This window comes from Lepus europaeus, chromosome 8, assembly GCF_033115175.1.
Source record: "Lepus europaeus isolate LE1 chromosome 8, mLepTim1.pri, whole genome shotgun sequence".
Taxonomy (NCBI): Eukaryota; Metazoa; Chordata; class Mammalia; order Lagomorpha; family Leporidae; genus Lepus; species Lepus europaeus.
In genome coordinates this window covers 92,085,407-92,113,100 of record NC_084834.1, presented here as the reverse complement: position 1 = coordinate 92,113,100, position 27,694 = coordinate 92,085,407, and the positions used below count along the sequence as shown (strand labels likewise).

The 27,694-nt window shown below is 39.9% G+C and overlaps 1 protein-coding gene across 7 annotated transcripts in view; it reads left to right on the top strand.

Annotated features, from left to right (window-relative positions):
* The window catches only part of WDFY3 (WD repeat and FYVE domain containing 3), a 309,773-nt gene that overhangs the window by 74,699 nt on the left and 207,380 nt on the right, over positions 1 to 27,694 (top strand). For all 7 annotated transcript variants that reach the window (XM_062198528.1, XM_062198527.1, XM_062198530.1 and 4 more), the window contains one exon: positions 5,745 to 5,844. The gene's annotated coding sequence lies outside the window, so the exon portion shown is untranslated. The remainder of the gene's footprint in view (positions 1 to 5,744; positions 5,845 to 27,694) is intronic.

Here is a 27,694-nt window from a genome sequence, read left to right as displayed (position 1 = left end):
CTGGGCGTGGGGGAGTCCTGAAGCTGGCACCTGGCGAGGGTCCGAGTGCTGCATCATAACTAGTGGAGGGGCATCACTTGGTGATAGAGCACACACGAGACTGAACTGAACTCACTTTTATCAATGCACTTTAGTGACAAGGGACATTATCACTTTGTATCATTAATCTCACTGCCTGAGCACCTCGCAAAGGCCTGACCACTTAATATCCTTGCAGTGGCAGTAGAGTATGCACATAAGCTTTGGAGGGGACATCCAGTTCATGACATCTGCATCTCAGTTTCCTCCTCTGTAAAATGTGGGTGATAGTAATGCTCTCACTGTGGGATCATACAGTTACAGAGCAATCTTGACCTGTTTTTTTTTTTTTTTCTTGTCATACTGTAACTTTTGAGTTATAAACTTATTTTAATTTCTAGTAGTAAAGAATGCCTCTTCACTAATATTTCAATGCTCACCTATTTTTTTATTGATTAGATTGAGACATAAAAGTTACTGAGACTTTACCCTTTCTGTCCTAGCAAAAATGAGTTTGATTTGACTTAAATAAGATTTTTTTCCCTAAATGTCTTTGTATTCTTTGTGATTTTGGTTTTTTTTTCAGCAATTTCTGACTTTCATGCAAACAACAATGTTAGTTTTTTTTTCAGTTTTTAAATTCTGATAATATACATCTCCTTGGAGACTTCTTTTAGAAGCTGTTTGCTGAGTTTATAGTATTCTGACACCAAGTGAAAGGCTTTACCTCTAACCCTGAGAATAAACCTGGAAGAGGCATTATTGTAAATTTCAGGGCTAGGATTTGAACTCTTGTTATGACCTGGTCTTGGAGGCTACCTGATATCACTGCCCACATTCTGTTTGTTAGACGTGAGTGCTCATTCAACCGGGACACAGATAGGCTTTTTCCTTTTGAAGAGAGGAGGGTAAAAAAATATGCTGGCATTTTAAAATCACCACAAAATGCTAGGAACTTTTAGATATACTTTCTGTCATGATGAAAAATTTATTTTGCTCTTTAAAAAAAATCCCTTCTCTTTGTGGTTGTAAATGATTTACAGGATAGTGGTTACTCCTAAGTTCTTTGTCTTCCAGATTTTAACTTGAAGCATGGTCTATTAATTATACAGATGGAAAGCAGGGAGTCCTAAGGTTCAGGTAGTACAGAGATCCTAATCTTTTGATTTTCCTTTTTTTTAAAATCCATTTTATTGGATTTACACTAAATATATACCTAGTTTATAAATGTTTTCAGTGTTGAACCAGTGAAAGCATTAAATAGTACCTCTTGTTTCCCCTGATAATTGTTTTGCATTTATCAGATCTATCTTTTTTATTAATTCTGGGTGACAGTTTACAGATTGCTGATTGACAACCTGCAGACTACGTGCAGGGGTATACTAAGTGGTAGTGTTTTCCGGTGTGTTCATGGACTAAGATGCCAGATTTCCTTGACAGATTGGAGGTGGGAGAGAGCTCTGAGAGTGTGAGAAGAGCTGACAACTGTGATCAACCACACCTTTATATTTATGGCTAATCTGGAGAGTAGATTGGAGGTACTCAGAGATAACTTGAACTGCAGTATTTCTTTATGTAGTATGGCATACTTGACAGGGGAAATGTTACATTCAGGGCTTTATATTCACCCTCAGATATCAACTTGTCAAACTGTGTACACAGAAAAATCACAGAGAAATACTAAGGTGGGTTGCTGATTTAGTACTCCATTGTGAAGTAGGAGTATAGTAGGAGTATAGTGACCTAGGCTACACTGATCTTCCTTGGCCAATTCTTACATTGTTTGCCTTGGTTTTTAGAGATTGTTTCCTTGTTAGTTTATTGTATTCCTTTAAACTGTCTGCTAGGATATGTGTGTGTCCTATTTTAAATCACCTTCAGCCTTGAGGTTTGATATTTCATGGCCAGCGTGGTGATGTTAACAGGTGGCTCCTTTAAGAGGTGATTTGGCCTGGCGGAGAGCCTCTCCTCCCCCATAGATGAGCTTGAAGCTTTTGTAAATGAGGCTTCAGGAAGTGCTTCGCATCTTGTCCTCCCACTTCCTGCCAGGGAAGGGCACAGCACTTGGCTCCCAGGGATGCGCTGCAGAGGAGAGCAGCCCTGGATCCCTGGCACCTTGATCTGGGATTTTTTTTCAACCATGAGAGGATGAATTTCCATGATTTATAAACTTTCCAATCTGAAGTATTCTGTTAAGGCAGAACAGACTAAGTCACTCACACTGTTCAAAATTTTTCTATTTTCATAATTCTTTTTTAAAATGACTTATTTATTCATTTGGAATGCAGAGTTACAGAGAGGCAGAGACAGAAAGACAGAGACAGAGAGGTCTTCCATCCGCTGGTTCACTCCTCAGTTGGCTGCAAGTACTGGAGCTGGGCTGATCGGAAGCCAGGAGCCAGAAGCTTCTTCCCAGTCTCCAATGTGGGTGCAGGGACCCAAGGACTTGGGCAACTTCTTCTGTTTTCCCAGGCCACAGCAGAGAGCTGGATTGGAAGAGGAGCAGCCGGGACTTGAACCAGCATCCATGTAGGATGCTGGAACTGAAGGAGGCAGCTTTACCCACTACTCCTCAATTCCAGGTCTTATTTTCATAATTCTTATAAAATAAAATTGACCTTTTTTTGGTGGACAGCTCCATGGCTTTTGGCACATACATAGATTAGTGTGACTACTGCCCCTACCAAAAGAAGACAGGGAATAGTTCCAGCCTTCAGGAAACCTCCTTGCCCTATCCCTTTATGATCACAGTCTCCCTCTACCTCCAACCCTGGAAAGCGCTAATCTTCCTTCCTCAGTTTCATTTTCTCTTCTCAGGAGAATGTCATGTAAATGGTGTGTAATCTTTTGAGACTGGTTTCTTCCACTCAACATAATGCCTTTGAGAATTATCCATGTTGTTGCAGGTCTCAGTAATTCATTCACTTTTATTGTTGAATTGTTCACAATTTGTGCATCCAGTGTTCCATGTAAGGACATTTGTGTATTTTCATTTTTTGGCCATAATGAATAGAGCTGCTGTGTTAGCATATAGGTTTTGTGTGAATGTAAGTTTTCATTTCTCTAGGGCAATAGTCAACACACTTTTCCTGTAATAGGGCTAGATGGGAAGTATTTTATACACATGGGCTCGGTTTGTAGCTTGCTGTGCTGTTGTAGTGTCAAAGCAGCCATAGATGATACATGTTGCAGTATTTCAGTAAAAGGTTACTAACAAAAACAGGCAGTAGGACAGATTTGGCACAAGGCCATAATTTGCCAAACCCTGTCTATGATAAATACCTAGGAATGTGATTGCCCAGGAAAATGATTAAAATGTGTTTAACTTGATAAGAAACTGCCAAGTTATTAGTTTCTAAGTGTAATAACATTTGAATTATGGGATGCTATTGAACTAAGACTTCATAGTTCACACAGCAGGATCATAACATTTATGATAAAATAGTCTTTGGTTTTGTCTTACACTGAGGATCCATTTTGCCTTCTACTTTTATTCATTTCCCTGTGTTATCTTTTGTCTTGGAAAGTACAGACCCTTTTTCAGTAATTTTTAGTTGAATTAGTTAAGAAATATGGGACATTTCAGCAAGGTTGTCTTTTTACCCTATGCAGTAGGTACAAAGGATCAGAGTGAAAGCTACTAAGTTTTTAAATCAGTTAAGCAGCTGACTTTAGTTACCTAGAGATTGAGTATAACTGAATAAGCAGCCATCACAGAATGGCATGAAAATTTCTTTAGAACTTTGTTCATTTGCTTCAGTGCCAAAACCAGACCTTTTCAGTGTGGAAACCAAACCCAGAGTATTTATCCATAATGGGAGCTCTCCTACCAGATCATCTTTGTATTGCATAAGTTTGTGATAACTGAGGCATGAAATCTTAGGTTTATAACCAAGTATCCTTCTTAGGAACACCACCCTACAGATGCTGCTTAGCAGGTGGTTGTGTTTGTGGGATCTGCAATTAGCTTTCCATTTTGTTGTGATTCCCTCTGCCACAAAAGTCAGGATTGGAGGTTAAAAGGAAGGCAGCCCATCCCAAGTGTATCAGGAGCTAATGAAGCTGGAGATGAATAAAGCAAAGTAGGGATATCTTGCTGGTTATGATTTACTATTCTGAAAAATCAGTGAAGCCCCAGGACTGAAGAACATCACAGATGTGGGAAGAACATTTTGTCCTGATAGCAGGCCCACTTGTCTTGATGTGGTGGTTGAAAGGTCATGTCTGTGGGTGAGAAGTGTTACTGTTGATATGATACGCTTTTTTGAAGAGGGAAGTATTTGAAATATGAACTCTCTCCTATTTTCTGTAGACTTGGGCACTAGCAATTGAATGATTGGTGTGGAAGTTGAATAGGATCTCTCTTGAGAATCAAATGGAAATCATAGATCACTTCCTAGTGATGTCTTAGGGGTTTATTTTTCTCCAAGCCAGCATTGTCCAATACAACTTCCAACCATAGTTGACATGTTCTGTATTGGTTCTGTCTTAATATGGTAGTCGCTATCTAGTTATAGCTGTTGAACACTTCAGATATGGGAAATGCATCGTTAAGAATTCAAGTTTTTAGTTGGCATATTTAGATTAATTTGAATTAAAGTTTAAGTAATCACAGAGAGCAAGTAGTAATATTGAGTAATACAGGCTCTTCCATGCTCCACAGGCTAGAATCCCCATAAAAGGGGCCTGTGCTGTGGCGTAGTAGATTAAGTCTCTGCCTGAGGCGCCAGCATCCCATATGGGCAACAGTTCATGTCCTAGCTGTTCCTCTTCTGATCCAGATCTCTGCTAATGGCCTGGGATAGCAATAGAAGATGATGCAAATGCTTGGGGCCCTGCACCTGCATGGGAGACCCAAAAGAATCTCCTGGCTCCTGGCTCCTGGCTTCATATTGGCCCAGCTCTGGCTATTGAGGCCATCTGAGGAGCGAACCAGCAAATGGAAGACCTCTCTCTCTGTCTCCCCTTCTCTGTGTCTGTAACTCTGCCTCTCAAATAAATAAATAAATAAATCTTAAAAAAAAAAAAAAGAATCCCCGTAAAAGAGGTCTCTGTATGCCTCTTGTTAGATTAATTTTTTTACCTGACTTCTGATTTTTACAGTTGAGCAGTGATTGTATCTTGTCAATCAGTTAAATTTTTGAACAGGTTTGGTTTTCGCTAAGTTTGTAACTTCCTTATAATTTGGGGGAGATTTAAAGGAATCTCTAGTGTGTGATCCTGTTTCTTCTGTAATACAGAATCCAGAGTCTTGGACCATTGATTTGTCCAGGCAGTGTGGCATCTATTGAGGGTGCTTGGCGGAGTCTCCAGTGTGACTTTGTCCTGTGTTAGGAACATTACAGTGACTTAGTCACCTTTGCTCAAGTATTTTAAAAATACATTTCCCATATTTGAATATTATTTATAACAAGATAAAAGTTTGTGAGTCACCTTCATAAAATCCTTTCTTAACGTTTCTGTGGCAGTGGTATCAATCCTAGATACACATTAGAATATACTGGAAACTTGTTAAAACCATGCCCGGGCTCCACCCTCAGAGATTGTGATTTGGATGAAGTAGGTTCTGGGCATCACAATATGGCTTAAAGCTCCTTGGTTGATCCCATTGTCCAACCAGGGTTGAAAACCCCTCACATGTGGATAATTAGTGGACTTGGGCTACTCGTGTGGAGTAACTGTTCTGAATTAGAGACTAATTCAGAGTCTTTTTTTCCTCTTTCTAGTTGGAGCCCAGATTTCAAGTCTTGAGTAAGTTACCATCAGGGGAATGGGCCCTGTTGTGCTGACACGTTCAGAACCCGTTATCCAAGGAATACTTTAAAGGTCAGTGCACGGGAAAAGATATAAGTTGGATGTTGATTTTCATCTTTACTACATTTAATTTATTGATAAATTAAAATTGTAAATTGTGAGTTCAATGGCTTTTTAAATTTACTTGATTTATATTGCTACCATTATAAATTTACTAAATTAGTATTAGTAAACACAAAATGTATCCTGTTGCAAATTATTTTTCAATATGCTACTTAAAGGAGGATATATATTATATACACCTAAATGTTTATATACATTTTGCATATCTTCAAATAGATATTAAAAAATTAGTAATATGGCTTTGTGGAGGGGAACTAGATCCTTCTGGTGGGAAATCTGCTTTTACTGTGAAAAAATTTTTTCAATGGTTAAAAGTGCTTTTAAATTTTTGATAAATATGTATGTAGTTTTTCTTTAATTTGGAAAAACCACAATTACAGTTTCATAGTTCTTGAAGTTGAGAGTTTCTGCTTGCTTTGGCTATGCTATTTAAGTACATGTATCAGCTGTTCCTCCCATGAACTCAACTTCTGGTTTTTCATTTTGCTTTGTATTTTTTTACCTCTTATTTCACTATTGTCAGATGGGTCTGTTTTTATCCTTCACATTCATTTTTACTCTTTTACTCTTATTTGTAACTCAGTTAACAGTATTGTTATTCTTCCGTGACCCGAGCTGGAATTTTGAGTACTCTTCAAAATTCGCAGTCCCTACATTGTTAATTCTGTGTTGCTTCTGTTCTCTCATACTACTGGACGCTACCCTAACCCCAATTTCCTCTAACACTGCTTTTGTCCCTGAAGCATCATTAACATACACATGCATTCCGGGGTCCTGCATTGTGATACAGTATGTTGAGTCACTGACCAAGGGATTCAGATCCAGTTCCCAGCTGATGAGCCTGGGAAGACAGTGGAAGATGGCCTAAGTGTTTGGGTCTCTGCTGCCCACATAGGGGACCCATATGAATCTTCTGGCTCCTAATTTCAGCCTATCCCAGCCTTGGCCTTTGTAGCCATTTGTGGAGTGTATAGGGAGTGAACCATCTGTCTCTCTCTGTAACTCTACCTTTCAAACAAATAAATCTAAAAAAAAAAAAAAATTTCTTTAAAAACAATACATGCACCTCACATTTCACACTATGTATAGAAATGTGTACTAAATATGTATTACCTGCTAAACAGGAGTTTGTTGATAGCCTAGCATGTAAGGCCTTTTATGATCTGCCTGTGTGTCTCTCTGTGCAAGCCTCATCTCCAGCTTTTCCCTATATTCACATTCACTCAGTGTTCTTTCCTGGAGGACTCAGCAGGCTGTCTTGTGCTTCTGTATGCATACAATCTGTTTGCTAGAAATAGGGTCCAGTCCAGCCCAGTGTCAGCCGAATGAACTTTTGCTCAGTTTCTAAGGTGTTTACTTCAATATCATCCTTTCTATTGATAGTTAACTGCTTCTTCCCTGTGTTGCCGTCACACATTGTTCATGGTTGTTATTGTTTATTATAGTTGTCACATTGCTTCTATTAGATCTTCTGGCTTAACCACAAGTACCTAAAGAATAGGTACCATTTATCTAACACTTATTATATAAAGAGCAGTTAGATGTAGTATTTTTACTAAATACACAATAAAAATTAACACATTCAGTCTTTTGCATCCTTGCGTTTTTCAGTTTTATTTAAGTTATACAAGTTCCATGTATTTCATATATACAGATTTAGAAATATGGTGATGCTCCCACCCACCCTCCCTCATGCCCACGCTCCAACCCTTCCTCCTCCTCCCTCTCCCATTCCCACTGTTAATTTTTACAAAGATCTATTTTGTTTACTTAGTGAGCATATAGTTAACACTACACTAAGTAAAAGAATTCAATAAATAATATGAAGAGAAAAAGGAAAAATAGAAACACTATTCCTCAGTGGAAGAGACAAAGGCTATAAACAATCATTGAATCTCAAAATGTCTATTTTACTCCAATACATTACATTTCAAGTTGCTTTTGAGTAATCCTATAATTAATTTTTTGAATTCCATTTCTTGCATTTCCTTAATCTCTTCATCTTCACATTCTAATATTGAAATGTTGTGTGTTCCTTTGGTGGGGGGGTCATGGTGTCTTCCTTATTCTTGCTTCTTGCATTTCCATGTTTGTTTTTAGGTATTTGTGGAGTTGAGTTTTTGTGTTTTTTTCCTCTGATGGCTTTTATCTTTGAGCCATGCCTCTATGGCTTAGTGGAATATCTGCACTTTCAGTGAATACCAAGAGGTGTGTGGTAGATGTGGCCAGGGAGCTCTGGTCAGTGCTCCAGGGTGGGGTGAGTTTCCAGGGTAACACCCAAGTTGAGCATGGTTGATCTCAATGCTTGGGTATTAGGCTCCAGTGTGTTCTGAGCCACCGTATGAACTGCACAAATAATCTGTATAGTTCTCACTGTGAGCACAATTCCCACTGTAATGATCTGCTCTGGGCAACCAAGGAGCTCTGGGCTTATAGAGCCGCACACGGTGATTGCCCTGAGACCCAGCTACACCCTGCACCTTCTCAGGTAACCACTGAGTCCCCACGGTGTCAGCACACAAGGCTCCCACAGTCACTGGGTGCAGAGGTTTCACTCTGCTCTGCCTGTCCAGTCAACTGGGAGGCAGATGTTCCCCGAGCCAGCTCCGCCCAAGCATCTTGATCCTGGGAGGCTGTAGGCACCTCACTGTGCTACATTGCCCAACCACCTCCCTGCCAGGCTCAAAGTCAGTAGGGACTGTGGCTTGTTCCCTCCACTAGAATCTCTGGATCATGTGTGTACATAAGAACCACTGGCTGAATGTTGCTCTCTCTCCTCCACTACCACCAATACTGCTGAGAAGACAGTGTCCTGTCCCAGCCCGTTGCTGTGGGTGTGCACAAATCTTCTGTAGCTCCCACCCAAACCCAAAATGGTGCCTGCCCTTTCTCAGCTGGGCAACGGGTACTGCTGTGGAGAAATTGGGATGAGATAAACATGCCCCCTCTACTTCCACTGGTTCCGCAGACAACCACTAGCAACTGCTAGCCCCCAGGGCTCCCAACCAGACTCGTGGCATGCTCTCCCTCTGGCTGTATCACCACGGGCTGCTGCGCTCCAGTCTCACCTCGACCTCTAAAATGTCACCTGCTCCAGCTCTCAGATTCTATAGTTTTCCATAGTGTTCTTGTTTCTGCTGCATGTCCACACCCTCCACACAGATCCACAGCGTTCTTCTTCCTCTTGTAGGATTTCCCATGTGATTTTCTCTCCAGTTTTCCTGAGAGAGCACTTTCTACATTTTTTTTTTTACTCTTTATCCCTAGCCAGGTGCAGTATGTCATTCCCTAATGCGCCATCTTGGAATTTTCTTTGCATTCTTGCTTTTAATCACTATTTTTGATAATTTAGTATGAGCTAAACTAAATTTTACATTTGTGACAAAATGGTTTACCAAGTTGCTTGTATAACTGAGACTAAAGATAATATTCACCCATTTAAAAGAGCTAATAACATTTTTTAAAATGCCTTTAGATGACGCAGAATTCTTTTCATGCAAATCACTTATATAGCAATTAAAAGATAATTTGAGTATTATTTAAAAACCAAGGTATCCTTTATCACATGTTTTTCAATGTAGTAATACTATATTTACTTAATATATATTCTGTTATTTGTAGGTAGACTAGAATTTCCCAAATTTTCAAATAAGGAAATCTAGAGGGTGGGATATTTAGGTTCTACTCTTCTATATATGTGCCTACTCTAAACTTACCTACAACAGATAAGGAGAATTATTCTTTTTAAAGATGGTTGAGTGAAAGCATCTCTATAATATTCTTCTCCCTAATACTAACTGTATATAACTGAAAGAATAAACAATAGGGAAGAAATATTTTAAAATTAGTGAAATGAGAAGAAAACCACAAATCCAAGACTCAGACACCAAGAACTAAGATGCACGGTGAGCTTTTGAACACATTGAGGAAGTATGCAAATATCTTCAGATCTTAAAAATAGCACAGAGCTCTCTCCTGGGGTGGCATCCGGATACATAATCTCATGCAAGGTGAGGCTGCAGGAAAAGACACAGGTGCAGTGTCTTTGTCGGTGGGAAGAAGTGGCAGTAGAGGAGATAGTGTAGCCTGCTGTTACCCTGGCATCATCTGAAGAGAAGAAAGCGCTGCATGGCATTGCCGACAGTTGACACCGCTTTCCCCTTTCTCTCTCTCTGTTCAGCGATTCTGGCTTCATTGCAGTCCTTCCACCATGCCAAGCACAGTCTTACCTTCAGCCTTTGGTTTTGCTTGCCCCTCAGCTTGGAATTTTCTTCCCCGAAAAATTCTTAATTGTGCCCTCATTTGTTCAGGTTTCTGTTCTGGTGTTAAACTCATCAGAGAATTCCTTGGCCATGCACCCTGAAACAGCAACCCTAAGAACATTTCTTTTTTTTAAACAGAAGTTCTTTTTTTTTTTTTTTTTTTTTTAAGATTTATTTATTTACTTGAAAGGCAGAATTACAGAGAGGCGGAGGCAGAGAGAGAGAGAGAAAAAGAGAGGTCTTCTGTCCACTGGTTCACTCCCCAAATGGCCACAACAGCCGGAGCTGAGCTAATCAGGAGCCAGGAGCTTCCTCTGGGTCTCCCATGCAGGTACAGGGGCCCAAGGACTTGGGCCATCTTTTATTGTTTTCCCAGGCCATAGCAGAGAGCTAGAGCAGAAGTGGAGCAGCCGGGACTTGAACCGGTGCCCACATGGGATAACGGCAACGGCGCCCATAGGGGATAACGCAGGCAGCAGCTTTACCTGGTACACTTCAGTGCCAGCCCCACATTTGTTTTCAGAACTTACTTAGGTTCTCTTTGTAGCCATTTTACCACTAGACATAGATTTCTGATTTCTTTGCTTTTTTACTCCTCCTCACTAGCATCTAAGTTCCAAAAGGACACACTCTTTAGTGGGCTTCTATTCCCCCTCTTTGTCCCTAGAATCTCATACACTGCCTGGGACTCAGTGGTTACTTGATAAATATTTGTTGAATAAACCATTAAACAGTGCAGAATTCCTATACTGGTATCAATCAAGAGATCTAAGTTAACAGACTTAAGTGATGTTATCACCAAATAACAATAAATGCTTCTTATCTGAATGCTGATTCATGTAAAATAACCATAAAAAATAATGACATTTAAAGGTCAATAATGGTTACTAAGATAGAGTTGGATAAGAGAGAAAAAAAAACCCTCTGGGTTCTATTGCACAAGAGAATGACTGTATAACAATAACACAGTATGTGTGTTTCTAAAAAACCAAAACGCTGAAAGAAGGGATTTTGAATGTTTTCACCATAGAGAAATGATAAATGTTTGAGGAAATAGATATGTTTATCCCAATTTTAACATTATGAATTGTATCCATTTATTCAAACATCATATGATACTCCATAAATATGTATAATTAAAAGTAAAATTTTCAGGGCAGGTGCTGTGGTGCAGTGGGTTAAAGCCATGGTGTGCAGCGCAGGCATCTCATATTGGCGTTGGTTTGAGTCCGACTGCTCTACTTCCATCCACCTCCCTGCTAATGCTCCTGGGAAAACAGTGGAGGGTGGCCCAAGTGCTTGGACCCCTGCACCCACTGCTCTACTTCCATCCACCTCCCTGCTAATGCTCCTGGGAAAACAGTGGAGGGTGGCCCAAGTGCTTGGACCCCTGCACCCACTGCTCTACTTCCATCCACCTCCCTGCTAATGCTCCTGGGAAAACAGTGGAGGGTGGCCCAAGTGCTTGGACCCCTGCACCCACATGGGAAACCTGGAAGAAACTCCTGGCTCCTGGCTCCTGGCTTTGACCTGGCCTAGCCTCAGTTGTTGTGCCCATTTGGGGAGTCAACCAGTAGATGGAAGAACTCTCTCTTTCTCGCTCTCTCTCTCTCTCTCCTTCTCTATGCCTTTCAAATAAGTAAATAAATTTTTGTTAAAGGTATGGGGAGAAATGATCCTGGTGCCCTGAGATTATGCAACAGCTAATGTACTTACTTGTTAAGATATTCTAGAGCCAGCATAGACTTCAGAGATATAGTTATGCTCTGCTGAAGACACAAGAAATTAGAGTTCCCCAGTGCAGAATCTCCATTCAGGTCTCTGTCTTCTGCTTTTTTACTCTGATTTTTTTTATTTTAATTTTATTTTAAAGATTTATTTGTTTATTTGAAAGGCAGAGTGACAGAAAGGTAGAAACAGAGAATCTTCCATCTGCTGGTTCGCTCCTCAAATGGCCATAATGGATGGGGCTGGTCCAGGCCAAAGCCAGGAGCCAGCAGCTTCATCTGGGTCTCCTATGTGGGTGACAGGTGTCCAAGCACTTGGGCCATCTCCAGCTGCTTTCCCAGGCACGTTAACAGGGAGCTGGATTGGAAGTGGAGGTGCCAGGATTCGAATGAGTGTTCCAATATGGAATGCTAGTGACACAGGCAGAGGCTTATTAACCTGCTGCACCACAGTGCCAACCCCTCACTCTAATTTAATGCAGGTTCTTTAGTCACTGAAGGGGTGGACAGTTTCCCTTTCCCTGATATAATTTTACATTTTGTGGTTGTTATGTAGTAAGTACTTTCAAATTATTAATCAGGAGGGTTTTTTTTTTAATTTTTATGGTGTTCTGCTTTGAATATTCATTTGGATCAAATGGTTTGTTGCCTAATTTGAAATAAATTATAATTAAGCAATCTGTTACTAGTCTATTAAATATTCTGTTGTACTTAATTTTTAAATTTTAAAGTCATGTGCTTAATTTATACATGAATATTCTATAGTGTATACCTAAAAGATAGTTGCTAAATAAAGGTGATTTTTTTTGAAGAAAAAATACTTGTGTATTTGTAGCACTGTGAATCAGTAAGGGTTTAGTTAGAATACAATCCATTCTAGGCAGTTTTAGCAGCAAGATATTCATTACAGGGTGTTAATGGCTTATAGAATCATGGAGGGGAGAAAGGTGTGGTGGAAAGATGTTGGGCTGCTGGTTGAACTTTTAAGAACATCTCTCCATGCACCAGCTGGAAGGAGTTCAGTGAGGCAGCTCTGTGTGTGGTTCAGGAGACTATTGTAGGGGTGAGCAGACTGTGTGTTACTGGTAAGATCTAGCTGATTATTGCTTGTATCCCCTGAGCATAGAATGGGTTTTGTATTTTTAAGTATTTTTAAAAATGAAAAGAATAGTGGTTTGTGGCACCTAAAAATTATCCATGTTTCAGTGTCCATACGTGAAGTTTTATTGGAACACAGCCATACGTATTCATTTACCTATTGTCTGTGGCTGCTTTCATACTGCAGTGACAGTGTTAAATAGTTGTAACAGAAACCATGTGGCAAAGCATTCATTATCTGTCCCTTAAGAGAGGAAGTTAACCAAAATCTGTTCTAGAACACATGCTCTTAGGGCCATTCCAGGAAGCTATCTTGACTGCTGCTTGTTCTACAGCCAGTCTGCAAATACTGTGACCATTTAAATGGACGTTACACACCCTGCCTCCCAGGGACCAGCAAGGTAATTTCTAGATACTGGCATCTGTCTACCACTGCAACTAAAAAATGTATGTATGTCATAGACATGCAGTCTCTGTCTCACTTCTGCCTTTCAGAGTGTGGGCAAGCAAGTTTGGTAGGGCTGACCTGCAACTGCAGTGTGAACCTGTTTGGGTAGGAGACTCTGGAAGGCCTGCTAGTTTGCCTTCGTAATATATGAAGGCACATTACAGAAGCAGGAATGATTGGATTGGACCCCAGCCCCTACCACATTTATCATACATTGGTTATAAGTATTTGGAACATACGGCCTCTTTCACTAAAATGATTTTTTGAAAATTCAGATTCAGTGTTAGTGGTTGGTTATCTGTAACTAAATATCTAGTTGTAACTAGTTACAAGTAGACATGGTTCCCTGCCCATGGTGGTCGCATCCCTTGCTTTCTGACATTCCTCTCTTACAGCACTGTAAAGCCACTTCTCTAGCTATTTCCCTTTCACAGTTGAGGAAACATGTGACTTAGGGTAATTTGATTTACTCTTCCTGAGGGCGCACAGATAGTGGAAGGGACATGTGTGCCTGCCTCTGGAACCCTTTCCCTGCGCTTTCCTGCTTTGCTGGTCTGCTGCTCCTCTCTCTAATGCAGGAGTCGATGGATCTGACAGGAGTTTTTTTTTTTTTTTTAATCACATATTGATACAATTTTAAACATTCTACTTCACTTATTTCCTTTGTCTTGGTTTCTTCCATAAAAGGAGATTAATCTTGTCCCCTAGTTTTTGCATTATATTTTTTTCATAGCTAACTATAAGAGGTTTCTGTAAATGTACAACATAATACAATATATCACATTTTCAGACAAAAGACTAGAAATGTTAGTATTGATATATATGTTTATGTTTTATGAGGAACACTTGTACAAGTTTCCGGCAAAATATTCATGGGATAGAATGAAAATTTGCTTTCAGCAATCAGACAAAGAATAGAGATGTTGCCTTTAAAGCAGCAGAGTGTGTAAGGCCAATTAGATAAAGATCTAGGGATACATTTCCTATGAGAATATTTTGGTGAAAGAGTATTTTTAATTTAGATCCTGAGTCATACTATCTTAACTCTTTGAAGTTAAGTCTAAATATTTTCAAGGCCAGACCTTTAAAACAAATGATAAGTATGAAATCAGTGCCTACAAAGAAAAAGAAGAAACATAATGAAGTCAATAAAATATGAACTTCTGAGGTGCTAGGTTGACATGCACAGTGGTATACCAACAAGTTTGTAGTAACTGGCTATCCAGGAGCAAGAAGCCGTGAGTTTTAGTATTTGATGATGCTGTAGAATAAATACTCCCACTTTGGTTGCTTTCAAGCTATTAATAGTTTCACAGTGGAGTCTCCAAGATTTCTGAAAATCTTTTCATTAGGGAGCTGGTGTGAGCTGGATCTACTGTGCCACTCAACTTAGTCTAAACAAGTAAACAGCACTAAATAAGGCAGAAAGTTTTGTATTTACATTTATAATGAATATGCAAGGAAGATATTTCAGGACACCTTTTTTAAAATCAAAAGTGATCATTGCATAAAATAATATAAAAGTATTACTATAGAAGTATATTAAATGAGTAATGTAAAATATTTTATTCACTGAATAAATATGGTAAATTGTTACTATTGAACTGAGTTTTTCCCAAGGTTATTATTTCCATTTGTTTTTTCATTAATGAAGGAATTGCTCAGAACTTATTTAATTATATAATTGTGCTTAATTAATAGGAACAGGCTCTTATTTGTATTTTCCTTTGACAGATTCTGTCAGGAAATTATTTCCTGACACTATTCTGAATATGATTCCCTGTTTGGGGTTGAGGGCTGGTATTAAGATAGGGGAAGATGTAAACCAAAGAGAACTGGAAACCCTCAAAGGAAAGGAAAATGTAGTTAGGTATATGTGACGTTCCCTTATGTGTCAGATGTGCCTAGGGATACTAAGAGTTCTCTGCCAACATATTATTCATGAGTCATTTCTTGCTACCAGTTTGGTTCCACCCTTAGTAGAAGATATACAAAGTAAATGTGGATTTTGTGGGGATATTTTTTTTAAGTTCTTGAGGACAAAAATACTTGATAATTTTGTCCAGATGTTTTAAGGAAGAACAGTAACACCGTCTTTGTTGAGAACACCTAGAAAATAAAACCGTCATTGCTTTCCTTAGTACTTACTCAGTACAGACAAGAGGCAGCCTTCCATTTACTTAAGAGCACTGGACTTGAAGTTGTATGTCTAGCATTCAAATTTTAGCCACAGTGGTTCTGGATCTTTTTGGAAAGTTGCTTTAATCTTCTGAGCTTCAGTTTTTTCATCTCTAAAGTGGGCATTGTATTTACCCTTGTTGTGGTAGGAAATAAATAAATTTCTGTGGAAAACACCTAACAGCGTATGTGACTGGATTTACGTTTGTATTTCCTAGACGAAATCTGACGCAGAGGCAGGAAACCAGAGTTCCTCAGGGATTAACTCCAACCCTGGCTACTAATTGCTGATGCTGTCCCTTTAGACTCTTGAAATGATTCAAGGGCAGAAAGGCTGGTGTTTTCCATTTGGAAAAACTGATCTAAACCAATGAGCAGAGAAGCTGATATGTATAGAGTAACATACTCAGAAAACAAAGCTGCAGAACCTGATGATTGGAATGGTCTGAGGAAAGGCCAGTGAAACCCATTTGTTTTCTTGATTGTTGCAAATCTTTTGAATTTAAAATGTACCTGTCTTTCTTGATTCTCTTTCTCCCCACAGCCCTGCCTGTCTGCAGCTGGATGAGGTTTCCTTACTGAACTTCCCCCCAGTCCTCATTGTGTTTCCCTGATAAAACATTCATCAACTCTATCGGCCCTCATTATATTTGCTGCCACCCACACAGTAAACACCATGAGCTTAGACATCAAGGCTGTCTTAAGTGAACTATCACTTCCTGGCAAATGGTAAATTTTATGCCGCATGTGCTGGTTATTACTGATACTCACCACTGTTTTCCAAAGTCCTACCTACCATAATGGCACATTTTAGAAACTACTTGTGATTAAGGATATTATGGTGTAAAATCATCATTCTGGACAACAGTTCTTATTATATGGCCATAGAAGGCGTGTCCAACAGTGTTAGGACTCCAAAATACTAATAGGAAGTTACTCTGTTCTTGTTAAAAGCCAAATCTAGCTATTGAACACTGCTTGGGCCCTGCACCCCATGGGAGACAAGGAGAAGCACCTGGCTCCTGCCTTCAGATCGGCGCAGTGCGCCGGCCGCATTGCACTGGCCACGGTGGCCATTGGAGGGTGAACCAACAGCAATGGAAGACCTTTCTCTCTGTCTCTCTCTCTCTCACTGTCCACTCTGCCTGTAAAAAAAAAAAAAAAAAACAAAAAAACAAAACAAAAACTATCTTTGGGCTCCCAATATGACTTTTTTGTTGTTGGAGATCATGAGAAGGCTTGGCTAAAGATTGGACGAAGCTCTGATTTATTCTGTCATTAAAGGATACAATTTATTTTGATGTTAAAAAGTTTTATTTCCTGTTTCTGCTTGATGCCAGAATTCCTTCTGGATCTGAGGGAAGTTGTCTGGTCTGACTCTTCTCTCTCTGAGCCAAATTCTGTTTGCTAAGTTATCACCACTGGCTGAGAGTCAGTCCCTCCCTCCCAAGAGGGTGGGGAAGTCCATCCAGAATTTATTTTGTTTGTGGCATTCTAATAGTCACATACTTTTTTTTTTTTTAAGTTAAACATTGGGGCTGATGCTATGGCTCTGCAGGTCAAAGCTGTGGCCTGCAGTGCCAGCATTGCATTTCATGCCATTTTGAGTCCTGGCTGCTCTACTTCTGATCCAGCTCCCTTTTAATGCACCTGAAGGATTATCCAACTGCTTGGGCCCCTGCACCCATGTGGGAGACCCATGTTGTAGCCATATGGGAAGTGAACCAGTGGATGGAAGATCTCTCTCTCTCTCTCTCTCTCTTTCTCTGCCTTTCAAATAAATAAGTAAATCTTTAAAAAAATGAAAAAGTTAAACATTCCTGTGGATATAATTTTTTAATTGTTACTTGCTGAGCAGATAAAGTTTTTTAAGGGCAACTTTTTAGTGTCAGACGGAGTATTAAAAAACAGTAAAAAAGGCTACACTGAGAAGTAGCTATGAATTACTTTAGAAATAATCTATCTGATTTAAATATGGTCCAGTTAAGACTGATTTAATAAGTGAACTGGTTGATATTCAAGTATTCAATTTCAGTTACCTAATATATTCTTTTTACACAAAACAGATTTGTTGAGATTCATTTAACTAAATTCTGAAGTACTGAAAACTAATTATTTCCTTTAAAAGAACTACATTTAATGAAGGATAGATATAGGCATTCTAAAGCACTTAGTGTTATCTTTTAAAAAATATTTATTGATTTATTTTGAAAGTCAGAGTTATAAAGTGAGAGGGAGAGACAGAGAAAGAGAGCTCTGGTTTACTCCCAGATGGCCAAAATGGCTAGTGCTGGGCGAAGCCAAAGCCAGGAGCCAGGAGCTTCATCCAGGTCTCCCACATGGGTGGCAGTGGCTGTCATTTGGACCATCTTTTTCTTCTTTTCTCAGGCCTGTTAGTAGGGAGCTAGTTTGGAAGTAGACACCTGAACCACTGCCCATACAATGCAGGCCCCAGTGTTTCATTAGTATGTATGCTTGAAGAATGTTTTGTGTGTATATGTTTTCCTTTCAAAACAAAGGTATGATAATACAGATTTCATCCTGTTTCCTAGTTTTTACTTACCACTGTGTTTTTGAGATTCATCCATCCATCTTAAATGCTTGTGGAATATACTTCTATTTTTTAAAAAAACATGTATTTGTTTGAAAGGCAGAGTTGCAGAGGGAAAGACAGAGAGAGAGGGCGAGACATAGAGGACTTCCATCTGCTGGTTCACTCTCCAACCAGCTGCTTCATCTGGGTCTGGGTTAAGCTGAATCCAGGAGCCTGGAACTCCATCCAGGTCTGCCACATGGGTGGCAGTGGCCCAAGCAGTTTGGCCATCTTTTGCTACCTTTCCAGGTGCATTAGCAGGGAACTGGATCAGAAGTAGAGCAGTCAGGACTCAAACTGGCCTCCACTATGGGATGCCAGCAAAGTTGTGGTTTAACCCACTGTGCTACAACTCATGCTCCTGAAATAGATGAAATATGACTATGTAGGATTGTGTAACAACCAGATTTGTCTGTTCACTTTCTCAGTGATGGATCTTCTAAGTTGCCTCCAAGGCCTAACTCCATAAATAATAGTACAGTAAATATCCTTGTATGTCCCTGCCTATGAGACAGTTTCGTTAGGGTAGACGCTTGGGAGCAGGATGTAAGATTGACTTCAGATTCTCTACCAGTTCATTTGGCTGTCGGTCATGTGTATGGTTACTAGCCACATGTCTAAGAACACAGTTGGTTTTTTAGCTTTCTGATTGTTGCTAACAGGTGTAAAGGGTCAGTATTAGTCAGCTTGTCATTGTTTGAGCTAAAGTATATGGGAGAAGCTTCTTAGGAAGGAAGGAGGACTATTTTGGCTCACGGTTTTGGAAGTTCGCAGTCAAACTCTGGGCAGCCTCATTGGTCTTGTGTCCAATGAGAGTGATGAATGGTGGAACACATGCAGAGACCGGATCACATAGCAAGCCAGGAAGCAGAGAAGCTAGGCCAAACTTGGCTTCAATGGCCAGTCTTTTCATGAGAACTAACTTCCATGGGGATGCCCCAATGACCTAAAGACCTCCCCTGGGCTTACTTCCTAGAAGTCATAAGTAGATCAAATGTCCACCCTTAATCCATTAACCCTTAACATAAGACTTTGTGGACCAAGCTGCTAATACACGGCCTTTGGGAAGACACCCAGTCTATTATCCAAATTGTAACAGTGGTATTTCCTTATTTTTAATCTGCCTTTCTCTGATTACTAATTAAAACATTTCTTGTTATGTCTGATGGCTTCTGAGTTGCTTATTCACTTTTTTTTTTCGTTGGGTTTCTGTGTTTTTGTTGATTTGGGAATGCTTTGTGAATTCTAAATTCTTTTTTTTTTTTTAAGATTTTGTTTATTTATTTGAGAGTTAAAGCCACAGACTGAGAAAGGGGGAGACAGAGAGAAAGACCTTTCATCTACTGGTTCACTCCCCAAAAGGTCACAATAGCCAGAGTTCAGCTGATTCAAAGTCAGGAGTTTCTTCCAGGTCTCCCCTGTGGGTGTGGGGCCCAAGCACTTGGGCTGTCTTCTACTGCTTTTCCAGGCCATAAGTAGAGAGATAGATAGGAAGAGGAGCAGCTGGGACACGAACTGATGCCAGCTGTGCTGGAAGAGACTTAGCCCTCTATATTGCGGTGCCAGACCCTGTGAATTCTGAATTCTAATCTCTGTCTGTTTTGGATGTTTCAAATATCTTCTCCAATTGTTTTTTTTTTTTTTTATTTACTTATTTGAAAGAGAGAGAGAGAGAGGGAGAGAGAGAGATTCCATCTGCTGCTTCACTCCCCCAATGCCTCCAACAGACAGAGCTATGCCAGGCCAAAACTAAGAGCACTTAACTCACATATGGGTAGCAGGGACCCCAGTACTTGAGCAGTCATTTGCTGCTTCCCAAAGAATGCATTAGCATGAAGCTGGAGTTAGAGGTGGAGCTGGGACTGGAACCTCGTTACTCTGATATGTGATGAGGTTTCCCAAGTGACCTGTTAACCACTACACCAAACACGTGCCCTGTGTCTTTCTTTTTAGTTGATTCTCAATGTTCTTTCAAGTATTTTTGAATGAAATCATACATTTGTTTTTTACCCTTTATATTATTTTTTTAAAAGATTTATTTATTTATTTCAAAGGCAGTATTAGAGGAAGAGACATACAGATATTTTGCATCTGCTGGTTCACTCCCCAGATGACCTCAACAGCTCAGGCTGGACGAGGCCAAAGCCAGGAGCTTCATCCAGGAATCCCATGTGGGTGCAGGATCCAAAGTACTTGGGCCATCTTTCCCTGCTGTCCCAGGCGCATTAACAGGGAGCTTGATCAGAAATGGAGTAGCCAGAACTTGAACTGGCACCTAAGTGGGATGCAGCATCATAGGCAACGGCTTAACCTGCTGTACCACAATGCCTGTCAGCCCTGTAAACCAAAATTTGAGGGGCTGGCACTGTATGTAACATAGTGGGTTAAGCTACTGCTTGTGAATGCTTCTTGGCCTTTGGCTAAGATCAGGTGAAGATGCTGCTTGTAGTGCCGGCATCCCAAATCACAGTACCTATTTGTGTCCCAGTTACTCTGCTTTTCCTGCTAATGCTCCTGAGAAGGCAGTGGAAGATGACCCAAGTGCTTGGGCGCCTGCCACCCATGTGCGAAACTGGGATGGAGTTCGTGGTTCCCGGCTTCAGCCTAGCCTGAAACTGTGTTGTGGCCATTTGGGGAGTGAACCAGTGGATGGAAGAGCTTTTCTCTGTCTCTCCCTCTCTATCTATCTGCCTTTCAAATAAGTAAGTAAATAAACCCTTTAAAAAGGAGAGAGAGAGAGAGAGAAATGGAGAAGATGAATGAGCTCCCTCCCATCTGCTGGTTTACTCCCTAAATGTCCACAATGTCCAGGGCTGATTGAGGCAGGAGCTCAATTCAGTCCTCCATTTGGATGGCAGGGACTCAAATACTTGAGCCATCACCTGCTGCTCTCCAGGACCCACATCTTAAGGAATCTAGAACAGAGATGACCAAGCAGCCTATATGGGGAAATCTTAACTGCTAGGCCCGATGCCCCAAAATACTTAATTTCAAGGTAAGTACATTTATCATTTTATTTTTGTATATGGTGGATTTGAATTTTTTCTTCAGAGAAGTTCTTAATTCATAAACTTAGCCTCATCCATTTTCTCACCTTTATATGTGGCTTTAGGTAGGAGTCTATTTTAATTTTATTCTAAAATTAGTGAGTTAATTTCTCAGTTCCAGCTACATAATAGTTATATACTCTTTTCTGTGGCCTTTATCGTATGGTAGGTTCCCAATCCATATGTAAATCTGTGTCTAAACACTTATCCATCTGCCTTCTGACATGAGATGATGGCAGAGACAAGCAGAATAAATGAACATTCTCAGAGCAAAGAGCTGTCAGAGGCATGACTTTCAAGTTCTATTTATGCTGCTTATTAACAATTAGGGCAAGTTGCCTCTCATTAATGAACCACCTTTTCTAAAGGAATGTTTTAAAGATTGGTTGAGATAATGTGCTTTTACTTGCTTCATAATTATGAAGATTACTGTACAAATGTATATACATTAAAATAGAAACAGATAAAACCAGATCTTTAAGATCAGGTTTTTATTTTGTCATCTTAAAAATCATATTTTAGTTAGAAGTCAAATAGATTGTTCCTTGGAGAAACAAAGTGACACTTGACTTCAACCATCAAATTAAAAGGATCTGACAGGCTGAGGAAAGAGGCCTAGGGAATGGGAGAATATTTACCTAAGAGAGAGCTCCCTTCCTTAGAAAGTGTGTTGAGTAAGAACAGTACTGTCTTACTTATTTATCTTTATTGTATGTTTGTGATGAAGAATTAACAGGATTTTTTTTTTTCTGATTCTGTAGTTTTAAGAAAACAATTCACAGGGGTATGTTATTTTCTATCAGATAAACACCGTGGTGTCCATGGTCCATGCAGTTTATGAGTGAAGACGGTATTATCCAAACTGAAACAGAAAGGTAGATTAGAGTAAATATGTGTAGTGTTCTGTTTAACCACTTGCTGTGTGAGTATGTTAAAAAAAAAAAGAAAGAAAGAAGCAAGATTTCTAATAGTAGCATCTGTTATATAAAAACATGGACTTGAACAAGGATTAAATGAAAAAATTCAGTTGTCTGTTTATGAAGTGTAGTACCTACCATTGAACCTAAGAAGTAGAATATTATAAATTCTACAGAATCTCCCTGTGTGCTTTCTCCTCACTTTGCCCCCTCTTTCTTTCTGGAAGTGACCCAGAATTTCCTGTAATTGATCCCTAGCTTTTCAGTGTGTGTATGTGTGTGTGTGAACGAAATGAAAAAAAAAAAGTTACAGAAACATACTTGTAAGCAAAACAACTGTATTAATAGGTCTATGTACAGTTTTGCTCATTTGGCAGCTTTGTTTTTATTTATTTATTTTTAGATGTTTGTTTGCATCTTGAAAGACACAGTGGCCCAGAGAGATCTTCCATCTGCTGATTCATTCCCCAGAATACCTACCTCAGGAGTTTCCCCCCTACCACACTCCCCTTTTAAATTGTATTTATTTGAAAGACAGAGTTAGAGAGAAAGAGAGAGATCTTCCATCTGCTGGTTCACTCCCCAGATGGCCTCATCAGCTGGGGCTGGGTCAGGCTGAAGCCAGGAGCCAGGAGCTCAAGGACTTAAGGACTTGAGCTCTTGAGCTCTTGCAGTGGCTCAAGGACTTGTGCCAGCTTCTGCTGCCTTTCCAGATGCATTAGCAAGGAGCTGGATTGGAAGTGAAGCAGCTGGGACTTGAACTGATGCCTCCATGGGATGCCTGTGCTTCAAGTTAACAAAGTGTGCTGCAGCGCTGGCCCTCCAGGAGCTCTTTCTTTTTAAAAATAGTGTCATATAGCATCTTACGTTTGCAACATGCTGTTTTCATTTTTAAGTTCTAAGAATCATCCATAGTGCTTCATGTAGTTCTTTGGCTCATTTTTACTTCTGTGTGTAACTTTCAGTTATGTAAATATATCAGGAATTATATATGCCCTATTGTGGGTGCTTACTACTTTTTGATTTTTGTAACTCAAAATCGCTGTTTATGAACTTCTTTTCCATGTCTCTTTGTGCATTTATATGAGAATTTCTCTAGGGCATTTACCTAGGAGTTGAATTTCTGGCTCACAGGGTGTGCACATGATTAGTTTCACTGGGTAATCTCTGTCCATAAATACTATTTCTGGAATGCAGAACCTGTTTGTCCACATCTTCACCAGGATCATTTTGCCACATTGCAGTTTTAGTAAAAAACGTTTCCTATTGCTGCTGTGAAGAAAAAAGTCACCATAATATTCTTGTCTTAATTTCTTATTTTGCAGTTCTAGGAAGTTAGAAGTCACAGAGTGTTAAAATCAAAATATCTGTAGAGCTAGGTTCCTCCTGGAATCTTTAGGTGAGCATCTGTTCCTTGCATTCTTCAGCTTCTAGCAGCTGCTGAATCCCTGGCTGATGGCCACATCAGTCTGACCTCAGCTTCAACAGTCACAGCTCCTCTTGTCATTGTCACTCTTCCTCTTTGTAATAAGATTAGGCTTACTCACATAATATAGAATAATCTCATCTCAAGGTCCTTAACTTAATCATATTTGCAGGGTCATTTTTGCCATGTAAACCAACATGCTCACAGGTTCTAGGGATCAGGATGTGGACATCCTTGCAGAGGGCAGGGGGCCTAACATAAATGTTAAGTTACTGTTGTATTACTTAGCATGTCTTTTATTACTGGCCAGCTTATCCAGCCTTTCATGTATTTGTGGTCATTCATATTTCCTTCTCAGTGAAATGCCTGTTTGTCTTTAGTCCATTTTTCTATTGAGTTGTTTTTCTTTCTGTTGTTGATTTGAACATACTCTTTACATTTTTTGGATCTAATAATATTTTTGTTCATTATAGATGTTACAAATTTTTTTCCCAATTTGTGGCTTATGTTCCTTTTTATCCTGCGGATTTTGATAAGGTTGATTGTATGTGTGTATAGTTATTTTTTGAGAGGCAGTGAGACAGACAGAAAAAGGTTCCATTAGCTGCCTTATTCCCCAAATACCTGAAACAACTAAAGCTGGGCCAAGGCTGAAGGTCAGAGCCAGGAACTCAATCTAGGTCTCCAATGTGGATGGCAGGAAGCTGGAATCAGGAGGCGGGATCTTGAACCCAGGCATTCCCATACATGATGGCAGCATCTTAACCACCAGGCCAAATGTCTGCCTTGGTTTTGTTTTAAGACATTGTTCTTTACCCTGAAGTATTTTTCCAATATTTTCTTCTAAATATTTAAAAAGCTTTGTTTTTCTTTTTTGTTTTTAAATCAAGATTGATTGATTTATTTGAAAGGCAGAGTTACAGAGAGGCAGAGGCAGAGAGAGAGAGAAAGAGAAAGAAAGAGAAAGAGAGAGAGGTCTTCCATCTGCTGATTCACTACCCAAATAGCTACAATGGCCAGATCTGGGCCAATCTGAAGCCACGAGCCAGGAGCATCTTCTGGGTCTCCCACATGGGTGCAGGGGCCCAAGGACTTGGGCCACCTTCTACTGCTTTCCCAGGCCATAGCAGAGAGCTGGATCGGAAATGGAGTAGCCGGAACTCAAACCAGTGTCCATATGGGATGCCAGCACTGCAGGCAGTGGCTGTATCCACTACTGCCACAGTGCTGGCCCCAAAAGTTTTGTTTTTCAAATTAATACCTTTAATTGTGTTTTGGCAGAGGCATAGTGCATATAAGCAACTGAAAGTAGAGCTAATTGTGTTTGAACAGAGAATGAGATTCAGGTAGTGTGGTAATCAGACTTTTGTTACTATAATGAAGTATGAAACCACTTTATTTGTTTTTTAAAGATTTATTTATTTATCTGAAAGACAGAGTTACAGAGAAGGGGAGAGACAGAGTGAAGTGTTCCATCCACTGGTTCACTCCTCATCTGGCTACACTGGGCTGATCTGAAGCAAGGAGCCAGGAACTTCTTCCGGGTCTCCCATATGGGCACAGGGTCCCAAGCACTTGAGACATTTTCCACTACTTTCCCAAGTCATAGCAGAGATCAAAAAAGGAGCAGCCAGGACAGGAACCTGGAGCCCATATGGGATGTGGGCGCCTCGGGCGGCGTCTTAACCTACTATGCCACAATGCCAGCCCCATGAAGCTGCTTTATAAAGAAGAGTGGTATATTTAGCCCACCATTTTGGAGGCTCAAGGACTTGGTGTTGGCTTCTGCTCTATTCTAGAAATAACCCTCTTTTGCCCCTCTTACATGGCATCGCATGACAAGGGGCATGGAGTGTGCATGTGCATTTGAGTCTGTTCTTTATAAAGCCAGGAGTCTCCCCCAACATGACCATATCTAAACCTAGGTCCTCTCCAAAGACCCCACCTCTGAATACCATAGTCAGATTAAATTTCCTCCTTCTCAATTCTATTAACATATGCCTTTGGGGATTAACCTCCTGCATCAGTATTGGGGAAGAATCATATAACAACCATTCCAGGTGGGATGGAGAGTGAGTTGATAAATATTTCCTTGAATTAATGATCAAATTATAATTGTAGAGATAGATGCAAATTGCTTCAAGATTGAGTTGAAGCAAGTGTTTGGCAAAGCAGTAAGCCATAGATTGCAGCACATGTACTCCATATTGGAGTCCCTGGGTTTGAATTCCAGCTGCAATTCCAATTCCAACTCCTGCTAATGCATACTCTGGGAGACAGTAGGTGATGGCTCAAATAGTTGTTTCCCTGCTGCTCATATGGGTAACTTTCACTGTGTTCCTGGTCTGACTTCAGCCCATCTCTAGCTGTTACATGCATTTGAGAGTGAACCAGCAGATGGGAGATTTCTCAGTCTGTTTCTCTTTTCTTTCTCTTTCTGTCTCTGTCCCCCTACCCCATTCTCACCTATGAATTAAATTTTAAAAAGACTAAAAACATGAAAGGTACTAAGCAATTAAAAAAAAATATGGCATTTCAGGCAGAGGGAAGATCACAGAAGAAAATTTTTTTAAAGATTTATTTATTTATTTTATTTGAAAGTCAGAGTTACAGAGAGAGAGAGAGAGAGAGAGAGAGAGAGAGAGAGAAAGGTCTTCCATCTGATGGTTCACTCCCCAATCCCCAATTGGCTGCAATGGCCAGAGCTGCGCTGATCCAAAGCCAGGAGCCAGGAGCTTCTTCCGGGTCTCCCACGCTGGTACAGCGGCCCAAGGACTTGGGCCATCTTCCACTGCTATCCCAGGCCATAGCAGAGAGCTGGATCGGAAGTAGAGCAGCCGGGACTAGAACCGGTGTCCATATGGAATGCTGGCGCTTCAGGCCAGGGTGTTAACCTGCTGGGACACAGCACAGGCCCCCACATAAGAAAATTATCAAGGTTTTGCAATGGCACAATGTGTTCAGGGAACAGCAGTTAGGTGGTGTGGTGCAAACATGGGATTACGGGATGGGGTATACAGAAGATACCGCTTCAGAGAAGCTGTTTGATGGCTTGAGGAGGTTTTGACTGTCCCATTGTGAACACTCAGGCCACTTTTAAGTGAAGTTATATGCCAATCTGCTTGGAATTTTTAAAAAATGAACATAGTCTTGTCATAGATGGTAAAAATTGAAATTGTTATTTCTAAGATGTCTTGCATATAAGGCACGTAAGTCAACACTTAAGGAATTGAATTTCAACAATGCTGTCTCAGTGAGTCAGCCAGAGTGCACAGTGCATTCTTTTTAATTTAAGTAGTGGATTTTCAGTCTTTTGAATATATTTGATATTAGTAATAGGCAAAAGTTATTTTGAGGAAGTTTGGGAACTAACGCACTGAGTAAACTGGGTAATTCCATTTTTGGTAAAACATGATATTATAACCACATTGATTTTTAGATGGAGCTTATAAAATGCTCTGAAAGCAATTTTTAGAGAGGAATTTTGAAAAGTATTTTGAACTATATCAGCACCATTATGAATACACAGTCATCTAAGGTAACTATTGGAAGAACGAAATTTATCTAGATAAATACTTTTTGATATTTGGAGAAAATTAAAAGTATATGAACTCACAAAAATAAAAAAAGAAAAACAAAGTATATGAACTCACCAGAAAGTCATTAAAATGTAATTTATCTGTGAAGATGCCAACATTAGTTTTGCCATTATTACTTTAATTTATATCAGCCCCTAGTCAGTCATGCTTTGTTATGCTAGTCATAGCCTACTTCCTCTTAGGGGTGTTTCTGGTTCTGAGTGTGTTGTTAATACACAAATCCCTATGGAGGGTTCTGGCTTATTGCCATTTGTTTTGTCATCATCTTACCAACCAAACCTACTGTCTTTTTGTAGTGATTTTTTTCTCCTTCTGCCTCTACCTTTACATTAATGATTCTAACTTTCTGAATGTATATCAGTTTTCCCTCAATGTGTTTTTAGAAACACATTAGGGACTACCCAATACCTCTATATAAAAATGGCCGTAATTCTTTCTCAAGTAATAAAATGGAATTTAAGCAATTGTTAAAGAACAAAGTTGTTCTCTAAGCTATCTTTTTTT